The sequence below is a fragment of the Telmatherina bonti genome (genome assembly GCF_933228915.1).
Source record: "Telmatherina bonti genome assembly, chromosome: 7".
Lineage (NCBI taxonomy): Eukaryota > Metazoa > Chordata > Actinopteri > Atheriniformes > Telmatherinidae > Telmatherina > Telmatherina bonti.
The window spans coordinates 30,051,613-30,068,240 of NC_136625.1; positions in this window are offsets into that span (position 1 = coordinate 30,051,613).

Below are 16,628 nucleotides of genomic sequence, written 5' to 3' on the forward strand. Positions count from 1 at the left end.
CATCTCATAAACATGTTATGCACTCACTTCACCTCGACTGGTGTCAGGCTGATTGATGAAGTGGGAGGGTGAGTTAATATATGGAAACAAAAGAAGGCAAGCTGTGAGGAGCACAAGTTGCATGGGGAGCTGAAGTATGAAGGGGGTGTGGTGTGTGCATGCACACATGGCTGACACGCCTCTCTTTACAATAAAAGACATTTGAATTTAGAGTATAAATAATGTGCGCCATGTCGAAATGTAATCACACACCAACATAAACACAACATCTCTCCCCAACAACTGTGTGTTTTTTGTGGGCGGTGTCTCTGTGAAAAGTGATAGGTCCCCATCCAAGCTGGAGTGAATCCAGAGTTATAAATACACAGCAGGAAATGTAGCCCGGGATAAAGAGGCAACAGGCGTAAAGAAGAGAGAAAAAAAAAAAAAAAAAGGCTCTGCAGTGCTTCCATTTATTCCTTAAGTTTCCCTTCACAGTTTATGTTGCACAGCATAAGAACTCAAAGCCCTCTAAGAAGAAGAGACAGCCTGCCCACCCCGTCTGCTGTGTGACCTATCAATAGATTCAGATTTCACCGGGCACAATCTGATGACAACAGCCTCGGACCCTTTATTATTCATCCCTGCTAGCTTTTTGCTGAGTTTGCGTCCTCTCTTTGTTTCTTTTCAAGCAAAACTGGGCTTCACATTCACACAGTTCGGTATATTCACGCCTGAGAGCTGCCCAGTACAACCACAGTCTTCTAGTGTTGGCCAGTCAGCAGCTCCAACCAAGCATTACTCATTCACTTTTCTCCTCTTTGCTGGCTCACCAACAGTCTTTCACTCACTACAGATTTCTCTTTTTCAAAAGGCATCTTGTTCACATTGAAAACTTGTGAGGCAGTCATACATCAAGCGGTGGCAGGGGCTCATTGGGCTGATTGCGCATTGCGGCTTCACAGAGCTTTACAGTGCATCGCGGCGGCGGTTTCATTAATTGGAAAAGTGTCTTCCATTCAGGGGCATGATTAAAATATGGTGTGCTGTGTATTTGTGATAAGGACTCAGGGAGATGGGGAGATATGAGGAGAGTGCACTCACAGGAAGGAGACAAGAGGAGAGGCCCGGAGGCCTGGCATGCTGGGTCACAATCCAGTGCCTATGGGGGGGTACCAGCAGGAGACAGAGCATCATTCAGCAGCATGAAAGTGGACTAAAATCCTTCTTTTTTCCGCTCTGGGTCTGTTAGGGACAATAGAAAATTGAAGCTTTACAAAGCCACTAGTCTGGTCTTCCAAGGTCCAGGACAAAGCGTCCTCATGGCAATAGTTGGTTTTAGATTTAACTGAGAGTTACAGCGATGACATTTCCAACTGCAGAGGAGCAAACGTTCTGACACAATGATGCTCGGCTCACAGCAGTGAGGGTATGAAAAATAAAGAGAGAAAATCTCAGTTTCCCTTTGAGATCTTTCGTTGCTTCTCCTCCAAACCGCAGCACACAGGCTGATGAATATTTATCATGTTCACACTTTAACATGGTCTGATCTGCCGTTTCTACTACTGAAGATACTCCACATGTGAATCCGAGAATAAGGTCCCAGAGTTGGGGACATTGTGCCTGAAATGGGAAATGTGTGTGTTGTACTAGCCCACCCCGCTGCTTCTTGTCCTTGATTCCATGGTTTGGTTGCGTGACAGGCCCTGGGGTGGATGGAGATGGTGTGGAAACAGGCTTGGCTGACTGCTTTGGCTCCACTCCCTTTTCCATCCCTCCAGGGAGCCTTTGCTTCCACTTCCCCATGCCAGTCCCTGCACCTGAAGGTGGGCTTTACCCCTGGATAATTATCCATCCATGCTCCACAGCTTTCTGCCCACCAACCCCCAGAGTCAGACTGGCTGCATACTGGGACCAAGCCAAGACTGCTCTGGGAAGTAAAGCAGCCAAGATAAGTTGGTGGTCCTTCCTTAGGAGCCTAAGCAGGAGCCGAACTAGAGGCAGGTGGTGTGGGTAGACCAGTGGTAACTGGTAAAAAGTGTTTGGTAAGACACTTATGGGCTTCAGACTGAGCAAAGCTGGACTGCCCTGTATGTCACTGCATCTTCAGCTCAGTGCAAACAGCTGCACGCCTCAGCACCCACTGTCAAAATAAAAATGGGTTCTGTTTTCACTGCAGCTTTGTTCAGAATCATTGAGCTGAACAGAAGAGGTAAAGTAATTATAGGAGCCAGACTGTTCACTATGAATGCAAAACCATGTTTTAGGGAAAATGTTTGGAGCAAAAAGAAAGAAGAATGAAAGGGATGATGAAGGCAGGTAAATTTAGGAGATTTTCTTTTGATCCGAAAGTGTCCGATGTAATTAAGATAAGTGAAGAGATTTCTGCCATGAATTTTCATTGGAATGTCTTCTTTTTTTCTGTTTGCTGTCTTTGCAAGTCTCACTTTTCATCTCCACAGTTAGGGAAAGTTTTACTTCACAATAACAACACTGCCTCACCTGATTTCAAAGCACCAAATGAAAAAGCTTCAAAATGTCACCAGCTGCCTGTTTCCTATCTGCAGACACATGTGGCCAAAAACAAACCCAAAAAAAATCGAACAACGTATTCACCTCATGTGTTGACTACAACTCCCGTGTACTTTGTGGTAGCTCAACGCTGCTGTCCGACAGCCATTGATCTGAGGCTCTGAGACTCAGCCAAAGAGCTATCAACCTTTTAAAGTGTCACTTTCAGAGGGAAATGGATTGTCGCCGTGGGAGGGGAAATAGGAGACAGACAGACAGTGAGGTAGAGGGTAAAATATCCGAGGACAAACGACCGGCGTAATCAAATCGCCCTCATCGGAAGCTCATCATTCACCGCTTAACAGCTCAATCTGTGTGTTATTAGGGAAATGTGTGTGTGTGTGTGTGTGTGTGTGTGTGTGTGTGTGCGTGTGTGTAGATGCGTGCATTCGATCGCATTAAGAATCTTGTTCTGTTTAATGTGTAATAAGTCATCATGTGTATGTTTTAATCTTCACCTGCCAAGTGGAACAACTCGGAAGTACAGCATGTGCTTCCCGGTTTTAGAGGACAAACTGGAACTTGATTCATCACATCCGATATCAAAGAATTTTTCAGCAAATCATGTGAATCTATTAGTTTAGGTAATCACTCTAATGTTGAGGTAGTCCCTGTTGCTCCTGTTCTCTTCCACTGAATGTTGCAACCTGGCAGGTAGAGTAGATGTGTCTTCTCTTTACGGGATTAACTTGTTTTGGTTATCCAGCCGTCCCAAACACCTTGAGCACCCCTTTGGAAAAGCTGACCAATAACCTTTGATCCACACAAAAAAAAATGATCAATTTATGTTTGCAAACAGGACATTGTGGGCCAACAGGGAGAAACTGGTATTGGGCCACAGATGAGCACAATCCTCTGAAGTGTTGGAAAGCTACCAACTCCTCGAATGGCAACAAAGTCAAATATTCAGCTTTTTATTTTTATGCTTTTACAAATATACATGTGGGAAAATGTACAATACATTAGAGAAGCTGGAAACTACAAACTTCCCTCCTCTCTGCTCGGAAAATAGAAGCCAAGCAAACTTTCTATTACAGAATTCTTCTATTTAAAACACTTCAGTGTTTACAGCACAGAAAGCACCTCCTCCATACATTACCTCGCTAACCCTGTTACTGCTGCTGCTGCTGCTGTACCAAAACAAATGTTAGCTTAACCTGCTAAAAGCACAGTTTCTTTGTTTATAAAAGAATTAAAAAATCAGGTTTTGAGTTTAATTTAATGGTACATAACCTCTTAAATGACACTCATAATAATGAAGTTCTACAGACGTCTAAACTATTAAGCTAACTTGTCTTTTTCAGTCTGCAACTGAAGCAAACTTTAACAATGGTTAAATTTACAATTCAGCTTGACATATTCCCCAGTTCTTCTCCACATGCTTGTGCGCCCTCTGGTTTATATTCAAACATGGCTGAATAACCCATCCAGTCCATTTCACCACAGGGTGTCCAACCTTTGAAAAAATGGTTTTAAGTACTGTTGCTAAAGTTTGATATTGTAGTTCAGTCAGATCTGTTCTCTGTGATATTTGCATATGGTTTGCGAGTATTTAATTGCAGAAACAAGCTGATTTTCACTAATAGTGTAGATCCAAAGTTACCTGCAGCCCACTGCTTTTAAAAAGTGCATAAAAACTACAAGACACCATTCATTCGCTTGTTATTTTTACATTGTGTCATCATACAAAAAGTACTTGAAATAGTGTATAATTGTAGCGTTCCAAATTAAATATAGCCTTGACCATGTTTTCTTTACAAAGCTTACAAGCATTTACTGGAGACATGATCATTTAAGTTCTTCATAATCATAAGAGGACTTGTTAAACAAGCACGCAGGCACAAGAGTAGCTTTAAAGGAAGCTCTGTGTGTTGTTTGATGCCCTATAGCACCCCACTGCGCCTCCTCTCGAGCTTCCAACTTCTAACTCAAAAGCCTCAAGCAATCCTGTGGTAAAAAACTTACTTTAGCCAGCAGCAATTAAACACTGAAAACTTTTCATTTCAGATCTTGTTTCCATAATTCATAAAAAATTTAAAGAGTGAATCGTCATATATATATATATATATATACAGTATTGTAACTCACACAGGTGCATGTGGCTACATGCAGGAACACCAGTTATCACTGCGTTAGCTCCTCATGAGCTTCGGGTTTTATTTAACGATCTTTTGGTGATTTATATAAAAAAAAATTTTTTAAAAAGTCTAAATAGACTTTACAATATGTATATGACCTGCTTTTAGAATACAAACTTTCAGGCCCTGAGGTCTTCTGGTGCTTTTAGTTGTTCCAAAAGTCAGAACCAAAACCTTTGGTGAGACCTCGTTTGACCACTGCGATCCTCAACCGCGAGAGACCCTCAGGGTCGCAGAGACTGTCGAAGTTTTTAAAGGGAGGCTCAAAACACATAGTTTTATCTTAGCTTCTTATTGTCATTGTATAAATCTTTTTTACTTATTTATTATTTCGGCCTGCCTTTTAATTTATTTAAAATACCACCTGTTTGTGTGAATCTCTGTTTTTATTGTATGGTTTTACCCAAGTACACTGTTTTAACATGAGTTACATAATATACCTGTTGCTTTTGTTTTGCCTTATTGTCAAACATTTTTAACTCCAGTGTTTTTCCTCATGGAGGTCCTTCTTGACGGGGGCTGTGCTGGCTCGTTCTGTCGCCGCTGTGATCGCCCTTGTCTTTGTGGCTGTGGGGCTTTCCAGTGGCGGCGGCCTCGTTCATGCTGGTTCCTCGTGTGAACAGATCTCCTACGTATTGTTTCCTCACAGTCAATCCAGATTTTCTTTTGTTTTTTTCCTTATTTAATATACTTGATATTAAATAGGTGATATTTATAATTAAAAAGACAGAAGCCAGAGGTTGGAGTGGAAAATGGGATGGGGGGGGGGGGGGGGGGGGGGGGGTGGCATGCATGTTTTGTGTGTGTGTGTGTGTGTGTGTGTGTGTGTGTGTGCATCTGTGTGTGCATGACTGCATTTGAGAAAAAGAGATTAAAATCAGGTGTGTATTTGGTTTTAAACTTGGGCGTATGTATGTGTATGACAAGATCTTTATTTAAGAAATTAATTTGATTTGATTTGTCATTAAAAGCTACTTCCAACCTCTTGATCAGCTCCAGCAGACATTTCCTGACATTGTTTACTTTATGATACAGTTTTACCAATATATATATATATATAAATAAGTTTACGCATCTCTGGCACATGTACATCCCTGCATGCCTGTGGGTGTGCTCTGCGTGTCCGTGCTCACAACGTGGGATTTAGCTTAGAGCTGTCTCCTATTGATCTGTGAACTTTTAACCTTTATGTTAAAAAGCTGAATAATTCAAAAAGTTTGCGGATTTCATTTCTTCTTTTATGTAAATAATGATTTGACAGAGGAGACCTTGGACCCATCCTTCTGTTTCACTTAATTTTTTTTTACTTCCTAGAATAGACAAGAAACTTAAGACGACATTTACAGATTTTCTTTTTCTCTTGCAATCTTTGAAGGCTAGCGTGGAGGTGGTGGAGAACAAAGACAAATACACATTTCCTCTTTAAGTCTGAGCACCCAGCAGTCATACTTTGCCTTCAAGATGTTAAAGTTTTTAAATAAAAAGTTCACACATTGTGAGTTTGGCATTGAATGTGACGTGAAAAATGCCGGCATGGAGAAGAGCAAACTTCTTTAAACGGATGGGGAGAGCTGAAGTCAGCCTGCCAAACGGATGATGCTATAAAAGCGCATCATGCTAAGCAACAGTTCTATCGAACCATTTCAAAAGAGGCTGTTGTGGCATTGCGGTGAAGACAGAAGACCCCCTGGCCATGGAAACCAGTAAATGACCTGACAAACACCCACCCACATGCAAGCTCACACAGCCGTAAGAGCATCTTCCCCTCTCGGGCACCAACTCGCACACAAACTCACACAGGTTTTACTGCATGAGCACATAGTACATATGTCTGGAGGTAGGACAGAAATCTGAAGCCCTGACAAGACAAGTCAAAGGTATCAAACGCCCGGAGGCAGTAGGGAAGAAAGGATGAGGTGAGGGAGCAAGTGAATGAAGGATGAAGGGGCGGAGAAATATTCATGGGGGGATGTGGAGAGTGACACCGGACGAGATGAGATGAGAAAGGAGGGGGGGTACGGAGCGGAGGTGGTGTGGGAGGAGAGATGTGGAATAACAGAGGAGGAGAGAAAGTGAAAGGGAAGAGGTGGAAGTAAGTGTGGGAGGAGTGGGAAAGGCATGAACACCAAGTGTAAAAATGGCCAAGAAAAGTGTGGAAGCGGAGCTGCATTTGGAGGTACTAAGTGAGTCCTGAGGACTCGGGAGAAGAAAGAGGGATGTGTTCTGTATGCACCCCAGATGAGAGCGAAAGAGACAGGGAGATAAACTGTCAAGAGAAGCCAGCGAATCCGGTGCGACAGAGAGAGAGCATGTATGCATTTAGATGTAGTCGTGCATGTGCACAAGGCCTGAGCGAAGCTAAAATATCCAGCGAGAGATGTCTGAAAGAGTGGGAGAGGCGGGGAAGGGGGGGAGGCAAAAGAGGGACAAAGTGAGTGAGAGAGATGGTGGCGGTGATTCGTTGATGCTATCTGGGCATGGGTAGATGTGTGTGACACAATCTCAAATTGGAAATCGCTGTTTCAATCTCGCCTCACTCCGTGGCTACCCGCTCGACTGATAACAAGAGCAGCCTAATTCTATTAAAAATATCCCATGAGTGCAATGGTGGCTGAGACGAAGACAGCGAGGGCGAGTGAGGGTGGGAGACAAAGGCCAAATGTGGGAGAGAGAACAGAAAGAAGGCTGACTCACTGGGGAAGCAAACGGAGGGAAAAAAAAAAAACAGGAGAAGACTGAGCCCTAAAGTGCTTGCGTGAGGAGAAAGTTTGTCTTCTTCTGTATCTCTTTATCCCATCTGGCCGGTGTCTCTCGCAGCCTCTCCATCTTAGCAAATCAGTCCCCTCCCTTTATCTAACTACCCATCTGTCTATTTATCGCGCTATCCATCTGCCAGCTCTTATCACCCTCCACAGGTTACTGTTCTCATTTAGGATAGCCCCCCCCTCCCTACAACTACCTTTCATCTTATCTTCCACTCCATCTTCTTCTGCTCTGCTCGTTCTTTTTGACTCTTCGAATCCATTTCGTCGACCTATTTTCCTGCACAAAGCAAGCTAATCTTACAGCCTGACTCGCTGTTTCATTTTGCTTTTCAAACTTTCTGGCACTTTGGAGAGATCTGCAATGTGTCTTGTTTCACTGGCTTGGCTTGTTACGCTACAGATAGAGTTAAGCGGCCGGCGAATCGCCAATCAGCCGGTCGATCAATCCGATTCCTTTTACCAATCAAAAGACCAATTTACTGACTTTTCACAGGACATGTGTAGAAGCGTTTTATTTTAAATGCACACAAGGATCAAATCAGTCGTCTTCCATTGTTGACAAGGAAACTCACCAGATACACGTGTTCGATAGCTTGTTTATACAAATGGCCAATCAGCCAATCGCATGGCAGCAGCTCAAAGCAGTTAAACATGTAGACATGCATAAGATGACTTGTTGAAGTTAAAACTGTGTCAGAATGAGGAAGGAGGGGGATTTCAGTGACTTTGAATGTCAACATTGTGTGGTTGTTATTGCCAGATGGGATGTTTTCTAACTGCTGAGGCGGTTTCACACACATCATCTCTAGAGTTTACAGAGAATGGTGAATTGTGAATGAAATCAGATGATGGAGGAGATTGATTGGACCTGTTGGAAATGATAATAAAGGAAGTTAAAAAACTACTGGTTCCAACCAAGGTATGAAGAATATCATCTCTGAACTCACAAAAACTACAACAGTAAAAAAAATAAAAATAAAAAAAATAAAAAAAATCTGCCCGTCAGCCAAGAACACCAACAGTGGACAACAGAAGATGGAAAAATGTCACCTGGCCTGATGAGTCTCTACTTCAGCTGCAACACTCAGACGGTCGGCTCAGAATCTGACCTAGAAAACATGTAACTCTAATCCATCTAGCCTTGTATCAACAGCACGAGCTGGAGGTGATGTGATGGTGTTGAGGATATTTTCTTTGCACATTATGGGACTCTTAGTAACAAATGAGTATCATTTAAACACCACAGCCTACCTGAGTATTTTCATCCCTTTATGATCACAGTGTAGCATCTTCTGGTGGCTGTTTCCTGCAGGGTGATGCATCGCGTCACGAAACTCCAATCAGGTTTCTTCAACATAATGATTTTACGGTACTGTAACGGCCTCCACAGCCACCAGACGCAGCAGAACTCCATTATCATGTGATGGAACAGGTAGGACTGTGACGATATGCTTTTGTCCCGATTCAATTTGATTCCGATTTAAATTGCGATTTTCACAATTCTTCGATATTGCTGATTTTTGTAGATTAAAAACAAAAAAATGTATATAAAATTTTTTTTTTTGCTTGTTATTTTCTTGTTTTCAATGAGGAAAAACACACAGTAGCCAGATCACCATTCTGCTACTATAAAGCTCAAGAAAACAAGTAAAAAAAATCAATAAAAACAATAAAAATGACAAAAATTTTATAAAGGATTACTTTTATTTATTTATTTGGAAAAAATCGATTTTTTTTTTTTAACAAAAAAAAAAATCCTGATATTTGAATTTTTTATTCGATTTTCCAACCTCTAGGAACAGGGGATTCTCATCATAGATGTGCAGCCGACAAATCTTCAGCAGCTGCGTGAAGCTCCCATGTTCATACGGAGCAAAATCTCTGAGGAATGTTTTAGGCAACTTGTAGAATCTGTGAGAATAAAAAATAAGGCAGTTCTGAAGGCAAAAGGGGTCCCGTCTGATGAGGTTTACCTACTAAAGTGACCTGTGAGTGTGTGCATCACATTAAATCTGAATTCTACTGACGAGACAGAAGCTCTCCCAATATCTGCCGTTTCCAGCTGTTGACATCTGACAATGTGAGCAAGACGTGGAGCTGTTGGCGAGCTGAGACCAGAGATTGTAAATAAGACAAAGGATTTCATGTGGATTGGAGGGGGGAGGGAGAGAGAGAGAGAGAGAGACCCATCCCAGACGATCAGCCTGAGAGCTCTCCAGGAGAGTATCATCTTGCTTGCCTTAAACATTATCACTGTTGTTATTTTTATCTTGAGCGGTGATGTAGTGACAACAGTGAGGGAGGAAAGGAAAGAAAAGTGGCGTGGATGCGTGTGGCTAAAATATAAAAATAAACAGCCACAACTCCAGCAGCCAGGCACTGGAGAAGCAGACTAATGAACTAATCAGAGACTCATTAGTTACTATCTGCTGAAGTCCGAGCCCAGGACTTTCTCTCCTTCTCCTCTTCCTCTTCATCAACACAGATCGCAGTCTGTGGAGAAGGGATGCTCACTCAGCTGTGACAGAGGTTGTGTTTTTGCTTGTGCTGCTTTACTAGCGTGTACGTGTGTGTGTGCGCACGCTTGCACCCATTGTTGCTGATGATTGCCTGTCATCCCAATAAACTCAGTCGGAGTCCTTAAACGTGAAAAGAGGGTTAAAGAGGGGGTGGCGTAGTGTTGAGAGGCAAAGTCAAGGAAGCCGGTGGGAGGAGGAGGAAGAGGAGGAGGAGAGACAGAGATGAAGAATGAGACAGTTGGGAGACGGTCCGAGCTGAGAGATAAGACACTTGGATTAGCAAAGAGAGCGCCAGAGAGTGAGAGATGAAGAGGTTGAGATATGGAGAAGAGCAGTGGTGTAATCTAGGGCTTGAAGATGAGCTGCTTGCTGCCGAGGCCAGAGGAGGAGTTTTAAAGTCTGACGGATGGACGGATTTTGGATTAATAAGCAAACAATGACAAAAACAAAGATAAAGACAATTACTATTTACAAATCTCTGAGGCAGCTGATGATTAATCTTCCCCTTTAGACATCAGTAGTTTTAGCGACAGGAACTCTTAGACACGCACTCAGAAAAGCTCAGATAAGAGTCCTCCTGCCTTCGCACAAAGCCAGCCTTGGTTGGAACCTGCAGCGTAAATGACACACACTACTTAGACTGTTTCACACATGTATGCAAATTGAAATGAAATAAATAAATACTTGTAAAATCCAGTCTGGAGGTCCCAGAATGATGAAATAGAATTCAAGGCTGTTGTGGCATTGCACATAGAAGTTCACAGCCACAGAGGATAAATTAAACAAGAGAGCAGCTACTAAACAACAAACCCTCAAAATCTGACCAGTAATGGCCTCTTTGGCCACAGCTCTTTAAAAAAAAAAAAAACACAACCAACAGATCAACAGCAGAACAGAGGTTTCAACATCCAAAGTGTGAGCATTTTATAACTTTGTAATAAATAATTCTGTGATTCAAATGAGCCCTGCTGCTTTTGTCTGTTTGGACTGGTTCTGATCTTGTTCACACTAAAGACAATGCGACCATGTGTGGCCATTTCCACATGGGGCGACTTCAGGTGTGTCTGCAACAGTTTTTTATATGTTGGATGGTTTGCCCATATGGAACCGATGTTCTAGGAGCCCAAAAGGTGACATGTTTGTTCACCCAAACCGAATACAATCTGACAATGCTGTCATTTCATTTATTTATTTATTTATTTGCTTTGTTTCCCGAACTAATGATGATGCTGCAGCCTCACTTCAACAACATAGGACTACAGTGTTGCAGTTGTGCTCCAGAAGCGACAAAATCTGACTCGAATGTCTCCATTTTTAACTAGATTCCTCCTGATCTCCTTGTTCATGTGTTTGTTTATAAGCACCTGCATCAGGTTTATGTGCATGCTGGTATTCTGTGGCAGCATGACAGAACCACTTACAGGCCTAACATGTGAACTACTAGTTCTGTGTAGATGCACGATTTTCTTGAAATGATTGTCTTAATGCAAAAAAGTTCCTTAAAATAAAATCTGTTGCATCTCTGTGTGAGTTATAAGCTGGTATTATGGATTTCATCCTTAAATGTTACCGGTTTTCCAAAAGAGCAACGTGTGTGCTACGCCTCTCATCTCGTCTTCGTGCCGCTTATCCGTGGGTCGGATCGCGGGGGCAGCAGCCTAAGCAGGGAAGCCCAGACTTCCCTCTCCCCAGCCACATTTACCAACTCTGCGGGGGGGGGGGGGTCCGAGGCGTTCCCCGGCAAGCTGAGAGATATCATCCCTCCAGCGTGTCCTGGGTCTTCCCCGGGGTCTCCTCCCAGAGGGACGTGCCTGGAACACCTCACCAGGGAGGCGTCCTGGAGGCATCCTAACCAGATGCCCGAGCCACCTCAACTGGTTCCTCTCGATGCGGAGGGGCAGCGGCTCTACTCTGAGCCCCTCCCGGATAGCCGAGCTCCTCACCCTATCTCTAAGGGAGAGCCCAGCCACCCTGTGGAGGAAACTCATTTCAGCCGCCACTCCTCCACTTGAGGCAGGACCTGACTCCTGACCCGGAGTGGGTAAACCACCCTATTCCGGCTGAGGACCATGGTCTCAGATTTGGAGGGGCTGATTCCCATCCCGGCCGCTTCACACTCGGCAGCAAATTGCTCAAGCGAGAGCTGTAGATCACAACCAGATGAAGCCAACAGGACCACGTCATCTGCAAAAAGCAGGGACCCAATCCTGAGGCCACCGAGCCGGATCCCATCAACACCTCGGCTGCGCCTAGAAATTCTGTCCATATAAGTTATGAACAGAATCGGTGATAAAGGGCAGCCTTGGTGGAGTCCAACCCTCACCGGAAACTAATCCAACTTACTACCGGCAATGCGGACCAAGCTCTGACACCTGTCGTACAGGGACCGGACAGCTCGTACAAGGGGGTCCGGTACCCCATACTCCCAGAGTACCCCCCACAGGAGCCCCCGGGGGACACGATCGAACGCCTTCTCCAGGTCCACAAAGCACATGTAGACTGGTTGGGCAAACTCCCATGCCCCCTCCAGGACTCCAAAGAGGGTATAGAGCTGGTCCACTGTTCCGCGACCAGGACGAAAACCACACTGCTCCTCCTCAATCCAAGATTCGACTATCCGGCGAAACCTCCTCTCCAGGACCCCGGAATAGACCTTACCAGGGAGGCAGAGGAGTGTGATTTCCCTGTAATTGGAACACACCCTCCGGTCCCCCTTCTTAAAAAGGGGGACCACCACCCCAGTCCGCCAATCCAGCGGCACTACCCCGATGTCCACGCGATGCTGCAGAGGCGTGTCAGCCAGGACAGCCCCATAGCATCCAGAGCCTTAAGGAACTCCGGGTGGATCTCGTCCACCCCCGGGGCCTTGCCGCCAAGGAGCTTTTTGACCACCTCAGCGACTTTAGCCCCAGAGATAGGAGAGTCCACCGCTGAGTCCCCCAGCTCTGCTTCCTCATTGGAAGATGTGTTGGTAGGATTGAGGAGGTCTTCGAAGTACTCCCTCCACCGACCCACAACGTCCCGAGTTGAGGTCAGCAGTTCCCCATCTCCACTGTACACAGTATTGATGGAGCACTGCTTCCCCCTCCTGAGCCGCCGGATGGTGGACCAGAATCGCCTCGAAGCCATCCGGAAGTCTTTCTCCAAGGCCTTGTCGAACTCCTCCCATGCCCGAGTTTTTGCCTTGGCGACAGCTGAAGCCGTATGCCGCTTAGCCTGTCGGTACCCATCAGCTGCCTCCAGAGTCCCACAGGCCAAGAAGGCCCGATAGGACTCGTCCTTCAGCTTGACGGCATCCCTCACTGCTGGTGTCCACCAACAAGTCCTGGGATTGCCGCCATGACAAGCACCAATGACCTTACGGCCACAGCTCCGGCTGGCCGCCTCAGCAATAGAGGCACGGAACACAGCCCGTTCGGACTCAATGTCCCCCGCCTCACTCGGGACATGTTCGAACCTCTGCTGAAGGTGGGAGTTGAAGCTCGCTCTGACAGGGGACTCAGCCAGACGTTCCCAGCAGACCCTCACAACACGTTTGGGCCTGCCAGATCTGACCGGCTTCCTCCCCGACCATCTGAGCCAACTCACCACCAGGTGGTGATCAGTTGACAGCTCCGCCCCCCTCTTCACCCGAGTGTCCAAGGCATGTGGCCGCAGGTCCAACGATACAACTACAAAATCGATCATCGAACTGCGGCCCAGGGAAACCTGATGCCAGGTGTACATATGGACACTCTTATGTTGGAACATGGTGTTCGTTATGGACAATCCATGACGAGCACAGAAGTCCAATAACAAAACACCATTTGGGTTCAGAGGGGGGGGACCATGCCTCCCAATCACTCCCCTCCAGGTCTCACTGCTATTGCCCACGTGAGCATTGAAGTCCCCCAACAGAACTATGAAGTCCCCAGAAGGAGCACCATCCAGCACTCCCTCCAAGGACTCCAGAAAGGGTGGGTACTCTGAACTGCTGTTTGGCGCATAAGCACAGACAACAGTCAGGACCCGTCCCCCCACCCGAAGGCGGAGGGAAACTACCCTTTCATCCACTGGGGTAAACCCCAACGTGCAGGCACCAAGCTGGGGGCCGATGAGAATGCCCACACCTGCTCGGCGCCTCTCACCGTGAGCAACTACAGAGTGGAAGAAAGTCCCGCCCCTCTCGAGGGTACTGGTTCCAGAGCCCGAGCCATGCGTCGAGGTGAGTCCAACTATATCTAGCCGGAACCGCTCAACCTCGCGCACAAGCTCAGGCTCCTTCCCCACCAGAGAGGTGACATTCCACGTCCCTAGAGCCAGCTTCTGCAGCAGGGGATCGGACTGTCAGGGTCCCCGCCCCTTGCTGCCGCCCAGCTCACACTGCACCCGACCCCTACGGCTCCTCAGATGGTGAGCCCACGGGAGGTGGGGCCCATGTAACCCTTTCGGGCTGAGCCCGACCGGGCCCCATGGGCGAAGGCCCGGCCACCAGACCCTCGCTCTCGTACCCCACCTCCAGGCCTGGCTCCAGAGGGGGGTCCCGGTAACCCACATTCGGGCAAGGGAACATTTATGCCCAGGTTTGTCGTCATCATAGGGGTGTGTGCTACGCATGGTTTGAATTACGAGAGAGCTAAGAGGAGCTCAGCTTCCTTAAGAAAAAAAAATAGATAGAAACACAAGGTAGAGCTCTGAAAAGTTGTCCACTAAGGTATATTTATTTTTTCATGTTGTTCCTGATGTTTCTTCAATTAAAATAGTTGTGTTAAATTGTCTAATTTCATTCATTTAATTCATTATATTTACAAACATGTTTATTATGATGACATGACTTTAAATTAATTTTCTCCGTGTGCATCCCTGTGCAGTGCTGCTGCACTCGCTGCCACACAATCCCTGTCACTGCCACTCTTTTCTGTGTTATTGAATGGCTTGGTGGTAACTCAGTTATTGCAAAAACCTGCAACAAAAGCAGCCCAGGCTGCCGTCACTACTGATTTAAGGTAAGTTAATAAAAACATCAGTCCTCAGTCCTTTTTCACATTGTTGTATTTTCTGATTTGATGTTGACACAAGTGTGTTTCTGAACCAAGACGCAGGAAAACTGTCGCCTTTTCACTGAGACTGACTCAGGACAGAAGCTGTTTAGCACCATGGACAGCACATAACTTCCCAGCCCTTATTCAAGTTTTTATTTTTTGTGCAATCTATAGTTAAAAATTCTGAATTCATTTAAAACTGTTTATAAAGCACTGCATGGACACATCTTTCAGCCCTAAATGTGTATCGTTGTTGCTTTTTGTCTCCTGCATCCTTGTTTCTGTTTCTTTACTTGCAAGTTATCCAGACTGCTGTTGCAGATAGTTCACCTGCAGAAGGACTAAAACTCCACTGCAACTTATCACAGTAAACTATGGCTGCACAATTAATTGGATTTTGATCGTGATCACGATTAAATAAGTCTGATCGTCAACAATATTTACATTCAAAACGCGAGCTCTGCTGCATGAGCACTCAGGTTCTCAACCAGTAGTCTGTCAACCACCAGGGGGCGAGCACATGGTTAAGGCTTCATTAAACTGCCTAAATACCAGGCATGAAGCGGTAAGACGCCACTTCCGCATTTTTCCTGTTGCAGGTAGAACGGATTGTTTTGATTAAACAGCTGAACAAGGTGGTAAAAAACACAAACATTTTTAAAACACGTGGCATTAAAATACACGAACCCCGCCGCGTGCACAACCTGCCCAGCCGTGGATGAAGTTGCTCATTAAATAGGAAATAAGCAGCTTCATTCCACAAAACGCAGACATCGCCGCCTGCATTGGTCCCTCCCGGCTTCAGACAAAGCTTCTCGTGGAGGATGAAACAAGCTTTAGACTGATTAGAGCAAGTCATGTCAAGAATGGAAAACACAGTTGCATCAAAACACTGGATAAGAAATATGAGATCCCTTCATGAAACTATTTTTTCCAAAGGTGTGTTGGTTGGCTGCACTGTATGAAAAATGTCAAGGGAATAGAGAGTTTCCAGTTAGGTTGTTTACAAGTGGTGCAATAAAAATACATGTTTTTCCAGACATAATGAGTGATCATGATTAATAACCGTGATTACAATATTGATCAAAATCATTGTGATTGTTATTTTAGTCATAATCGTGCAGCCCTGCAGTAAACCTTGTTCTGCTCGAAACGTCAGCTCCAAATTTGAGGGCAACTCCAGTCCAAAACTACTAAAGTTTGAGAACCAGTTTGTTTGCGAGTGTCTAAAAGTCTACAGAGGACGTAGAGCCAAAAAGTCAAACATGTCCTGTTCTGACCTGCAGTCCAATTCAGTGGAGTCTGTCTTACAAAGCATCCACAGCTGCAACAGCAATGACCTGGTTACTTGTTTTGTACACAGAACAAGGTCGATATCCTGAAAAAGGAGCTCCACACGATGTGTTGACCAGAAAACACCAGTGCAGAACCAGAGCTGGGAAACAGCCAAGCTTATTATTTTCAGTTACAAGTACCACTCCACCACAGGGTACTGGAAGGCAGTGCAAGTGTGCTCTTTGGCTGATCACCTCGCAACACTGTGGCACTGACCTTTTCTCAAGCACTGACACTGCCTACTTCATGCAAGTATAGACGCATTCCCACAGCAGCCCCTCCTCTGCTCTGCTTTCAGAG